Raw genomic sequence first — 6,159 nt, forward strand, 5'->3', positions numbered from 1 at the left:
GGGCAGGCTACTCTTGCTCAGATGCAGACCAACGTCATCGTGCTCCTCTGCTCAATGGCAGAGTCGGCGAGGTCGAGATGGCGCACGCAAGATGTTTGACGTAATGTCGACGGCGAGACCAAGACTAGTGAGATGGCACCACCAGGCAGAGAGCTGAGTGACATGGCGACTGGTAGGTGTTCCAGACAGGGAGCTCGTCCGAACTGCGTTGGATACGGACTCCTCTTCTTTAGGTACGCACGTCTGAATAAATTTAGTAATACTACCTATTTTTTGTTAATGAATTTGGAAACAATTAGCCCGATATTTTCCAGTCTTATATTCAGCATTGGAAGCGAATCCAGATAAAAATGCTTTGCTGCAACTCCTGACCCACTATTCATTACACAGACAAGACACTAGTGAAAATCAAATTGGAAAAGATTCACAAAAGAATTAAATTGCAAAAGAGTACATAATAATACACTTGCCCGTTCATCTCTTTGTGCATTGTTTTATATCTAGTTATATCGACTACACTGTCTAATTTTTCTGAATAAATGGACAAATGGTAACTTCATAGATGTCTCGCATCAATCTGAATCTTTGATTGATAACAGTGACTTCTCGTTTTCCCAAACGTTCTATGATAATGTTGCGATGAAAGCATCCACCTTGTTGTTCGTCCCTCTTGACAGAAACTTCATGCAGATTGGAGGTTTCACCTTGGCAAGAGCAAGCATCGACTGAGGCAAAACCCACAACCCATCACCACAAATCAAGCCGGAAGCAACTGCAGGTGCATATGTGTCTGATTTGGCTCTGTCCAGCCTTTGCCAGACAAAAAGGATCACTGTCCCGATGAACATATCGATACCGAAATATGATCCTAGGTAGAATGGTATCGCCATCGCCATTGGGATTGGTATAAATCTTGATGCCTTCTTGGGAACAAGATCTCTTATCAAGTTGACAGCAATTGCCCCAACAAAGAATATGTAGCAAAGAGTGACACAGTGCTTTGGCAGCGATGAGAAGCCATCGACACCTAGTATTGCCATGCTGCGGAAGATGGCAGCATTTGGTGCAGGGTACTCACTTCCACTGATTCCAACGTCTTCAAAGGCCTTGTAAAAAAGCCAGAAAACACATGGAGCAATGAAGCAACCCATTGCAGTGCCTATGATTTGGCTGATGAACATTGACCTTGGTGAGGCCAGTGTCAGGTATCCTGTTTTGAAGTCCTGCATCAGATCACAAGCGGTAGCAACAATGCTCGTCATCACACCACAGGCAGCCAGACCGGCAAGAACACCTCCATTTGAAGCACCTGTCCGTGCACCGAAAGCAAAGATTGCAAGCTTCCCATAAGTTGTAACAAGAGACCAATCAGTGAGGCCAGCTCCATAGGCATTGCAGAAGGCAAGTATCGGTGCTACAATATAGGCTACCAATATTTGGTACCACTTCAGCTGAGGGAATATCTGCGGGACTGTGCTAATAGATACAGCGGCAACCGCAACGTAGCCTCCATATGCAATGTACCAGGGGATTTGATCCTTCAGAAATAGCTCTTTGCGCCGCTGATCATCATATGAGATAGCTGCAGTACCGTTTCTTGTTTCATCAGAGGCAGCAAGTGTAGTAGCGTTACCCGTCTTGAGTCGAGATCTGAATGAGCAGGCCGTCAGAATGAGCATCTTGAGAAAGTGATAGAGGCCATCGCCAAGAATCAAGGCAATGGCTATGAAGACCTGTCATACCAATTGGAATTTAGTAGGGGAAGAAAGGATAAGTCAGGCTCTAAGAAAAGAGTGTTATTCTTACCCGGTAACCTTGCATTCCACGGAGACTACTCTCAGGGAGATCGGCAGAGAACCAACTGCCTCTTTTATTAGCTATAAGAGGCCACATTATTCCCCACGAGAGGATGCCTCCCAATAGAATAGATACATTGACTATATGTGGGCAAATCATTCCAACACCGACATAGGTAGAAGAGAAGTCGAAGTAAAACCTTGCAAAAAAGAAATTCGATTAAGGTGAATGTTGAAAGGAGTGTGCTTTGCAAATCTGTACGAAACTTCAAAGTCGAATGAGAGAAATTTGATTGGAAACGTCCTTTGGAGGGTGCAACCTTTACCTGTTGTTGAAAGCTTGTAGCCCTAATGATGGGAATTTCTGGAATCCACATTCATCAGTGGCTGTGAAGAACCACTGAAAGAAACCCCATAAGAAGCTGAGAATCAAGAATTTGCCCAGTTTCTTTACTTGCTTCCTATAAACAATGCAAACCAAAGCGAAACTCATAAACTCAATGGGTTTCACATCTGAGTAGCACATAAATAGAAATGGTTGCAGTATTTACTCTGCAATCTTGGCACCATGGGGTGTGTGAAAGCCGTTTATAAGGTAGGCAGTTGCAGTGCCACTTGGATAGGTCAGCTTGTAGTCAATGATCATAATCTGAAGTGCAGTGCTAAGTTAGTTAAACTGGCATCTGGCATGACTGGTTAAGAAAATATTGGAACATAAAATCCTTGTACCTTTCTAAGTGGCACAAGACCAAAGAGTCCAATGAAGCTGACCACGAGGAGGAAGCCAATAATCCATCCAAGATGCAGATTCTTGATATTTTGAGGGTTGTTTGCCTCTGTTGCCTGCGAGGCGATTCTATCACTCATGGCCAATAGTTAATTCCCAAAGCCCCCTGAAATAATTTATGAGTTAATTATGAAATAAGGATACCAAGCTAGTGCTTTAATAAGTTTTTACTCTACTATTTGCCAATATCATTCACGAATAGTTATGCTCCAGAGAAATCCACCAATACCTTTGGTTCTGAAAGAGAATTTTCGCAAACACTTAAAAAAGCGTCTAGGTACACTTGTCATGTACTCCCTCCACCCTCAATTATTTGTCTTAGATTTGTCTAGATATGAATTTACCTAGACATGTTTTTTGTAATATCACGGTCTTTTACCCTACCTGTCAGGGTTGTGTGATGTGTGGTGGATGGGTGGCGGAGTCTTGGGACAAGGATGTCAGGACGGCGGCCCCGGGCAGCGGTCCTCATGATTGGCTCTCTGGCGGGCCTCATGGCGGCGGTGGTGGCTTCTCCTCTTGGTCGTATGGGCGGTGAGAGGTCTAGCGGCAGGTGGCTCGGGCATGCCCTTGTCGGTGGTGCCCGGATTCGGATATGGGAGTCAGAGTTCACCGCGTTTGTCCTGGGTGTACCGTGTGAAACAGGTGAGCTACCGAGCGAAAGCTCCGCGCTTCGGTGCCGTTGATGGCAACGCTCGCGGGCGTCATTATCTTCATGAAGACGTTATTGTGGTTCTCTTCTCCATGTTCGGGCTCTAAATGAAAACTTGTATCTATTATGGACTCGACAGTGGCGACCTTCTACGCTGTTCTCCCTCTTGAGGGCATTGTCATGGAGTCTAGGTGTGCTAGGGCGTGGTGGGGCGGCGGCCCCGTGTGACGGTCCCCATGATTGGCTCTTTGGCGGGCCTCATGGCGGCGGTGGTGGCTTGTCCTCTTGGTTGTATGGGCGGCAAGAGGTCTAGCGGCAGGTGGCTCGAGCACGCCCTTGTCGGTGGTGCCCGGATCCGGATCTAGGAGTTGGAGTTCATCGTGTTTGTCATGGGTCTACCGTGTGAAATGGATGAGCTATCGAGCAAAAGCTCCGCACTTTGGTGCTGATGATGGCGACGCTCGCAGGCTCCACTATCTTCTTGAAAACGTCATTGAGGTTCTCTTTTCCGTGTTTAGGTTTGGGATGAAAACCTGCGTCTGTTCTGTACTCGACAATGGCGATGTTCTACGCTGTTCTCCCTCATGAGGGCATTATCATGAAGTCTAGGTGTGTTAGGACGTGGCGTGGCAGTGTACTCTGATCTCTCCTTAGGGTCAGTTCTTTTGGGTGGCTTAAAAAATAAGCTGCCTTTCCCAGCTTAAAAAATAAGCCGCTCTCAAAATTTGTTGAGGCTTCTAAACTTGTGATCTCACAACTAGTTCAAAAACCTCAATGAATGATGAAGGTGGCTTATGGAAAAAGCTGAAGAGGAGGCGGCTTATTTTTTAAGCCGTCAAAAAAACTGACCCTTATTCTCCTCGGTAGTATAGGTTATGTGTTAGGATCCGCTATGTAAGAGGGCTACCTCTTCATTATGTATCGTTCGCCCGTCAACTTTAGTCGGTGCTTTATTTATAAAGCGGGGTGTGAACCTATTTCGAGATATTTAGCAGAAATTAAAAAAATTGACTGTACGAGTGTGGTGCTGAGTCTACAATCGATCAAGAAGATGCTACTCCAGTTTTGAAGAACCGAATCTCATGTAGGGGATAAACTGGCGAATGACAAGAATGACCGCTGTAGGGGATGCCGTAGGCGGAGACGACGCAGGTCTGGATGACGGTGTTCTCCTGGCGCGTGAATGGCTGCTTGAGGAACCCCATCCTCTCGATGGCCGACGTCCAGAGGCGGACGAAGAAGAAGCCGAGGAGGCCGGCGGAGACGTTGAGGGAGGGGATGACGCCGATGGTGAGGTTGAGCTTCATGACGATGATGTTGAACATGACGGCCAAGAAGAAGCTGGCCACGAAGGCCCGCACCGTGAGCTGCTCGCGCCACGACGGCACGCGCTGGTCCGCGAACACGCGCTCCAAGGACGCCGACTGGTCCCCCTGAGGGACGCCGGGCCACTCTCCCCAGTCGCCCGGCGGCGACACGCGGTCGCCCGGCCTGCTCCGCCGCCGGATCTCGCTCGCCTCCACCATCTCCACGTCAACCACGGACGCGTCCGAGCCGGCGGTGGCCATGTGGCTGGCGGCTGCGACGGACGGGGCGAGCAAGAGCGCGCACCACGGACGCTACCCTTCTACTCTCAACAAGGTGGCCAGGCGGAGGTGCATGCCAGAGCCCGGAGTCTTTGGGTTATATGCAGTGCAGGGGTACTTCCACTCCGAAGACAAGAACGATGATGGCCCGCGTGATGGCTGGTGGATTTTACTGTGTCAGTCCTGTAGCCTGTAGGCGTTGGCATCCAGTGTATAGTTTTCGCAATGGACGTGCTATGACGTCCTACTCCGTAAAGGCGCTATTAGTGTCGTTCAAACGGCTCGCATGCAAAGGCGCTATACCGGGGTAAAATGGGAAGAATCAGGCGTTTTCCTCCTAATACGCCCGCTAATTCCAGGTAAGGAGAAGAAAATTATGTGCTGCAATTGAGAACGGAGGGAGGAGCGGGTAAGGAAGATATTAATGGCACGTGGGCGAATATATATACAAACAAGGAAACAAATAAAACATCATAAAGGCACAAAATATGGAGAGATATGATAATGGATTAATGGTAATTAATATAGCCCGTAGTATTCCAATCTGGAAATTATCATGGAAATTGGTTTATTTATATTTTTTTTATCTTTTGAAGCATACACTCGCACGTCTGTAACTGACGGATTTATGGAGCTTGAAGAAAGATAAAAGTCACCACATACATCTCGCAATTTATGAGAAAGAACATCGTCCTCCATTGGAAAAAAATGTTTTGTATTGGAAATACATCTAGCCCCTTAAATGTGTTAGGGCATCTTTAAGACGAACCCGCAAATCTTTCACAACCATTTCAACTGCAGTGTGATTGTGAAAGTGTGTGGATCGCGGAAACCATTCAACACGGTCCCGTATCGGTCCGCGGGGTGGTGTGGACGTGATTTCTCTCGTAAACCACACACAAACGTGCGGGAGGTTTACGGGAATCTGGACAACTACTCCGCCCCATTCTCACTGCTCTGGCCCACTAAAAAACTCATCCACCTCGCGCAGGCGCTTCTCCCCCGATGCGAGATACCTGCATTCATACCGCTGTAGAGCACGCCGCTTCACAATGAAGGCGGCTCAAGGTGGACGCGACCTCTCATTGCTCTGCCACTGAAGCGGCCCGTAGGCCGAGGGCGCCGCCCGTTGCACGTCCAACTGAACACGTCTCCTCGCTCGATTCAAATGTCTTCATTAAACCCGTGTGGAAGCCAAGACACCTACTTCGTCCACACGTCCGTTCATGAACGGACTGGCATTAGACGCAACACAGACCGAGCTCCTCGTGTTCGCCCTTTATTTAAACTAGTCCACACGTCGGGTAAGAATCGCATCCCTCCGCCACTCCCCCATCT

The 6,159-nt window shown here is 48.1% G+C and overlaps 1 pseudogene; it reads right to left on the reverse strand.

Moving 5' to 3' along the window:
• Positions 1–295: 295 nt before the first annotated feature.
• Positions 296–4,815, reverse strand: LOC123430549 (annotated as a pseudogene).
• Positions 4,816–6,159: the final 1,344 nt, after the last annotated feature.

Source organism: Hordeum vulgare, chromosome 2H (assembly GCF_904849725.1).
Source record: "Hordeum vulgare subsp. vulgare chromosome 2H, MorexV3_pseudomolecules_assembly, whole genome shotgun sequence".
Classification (NCBI taxonomy): Eukaryota; Viridiplantae; Streptophyta; class Magnoliopsida; order Poales; family Poaceae; genus Hordeum; species Hordeum vulgare.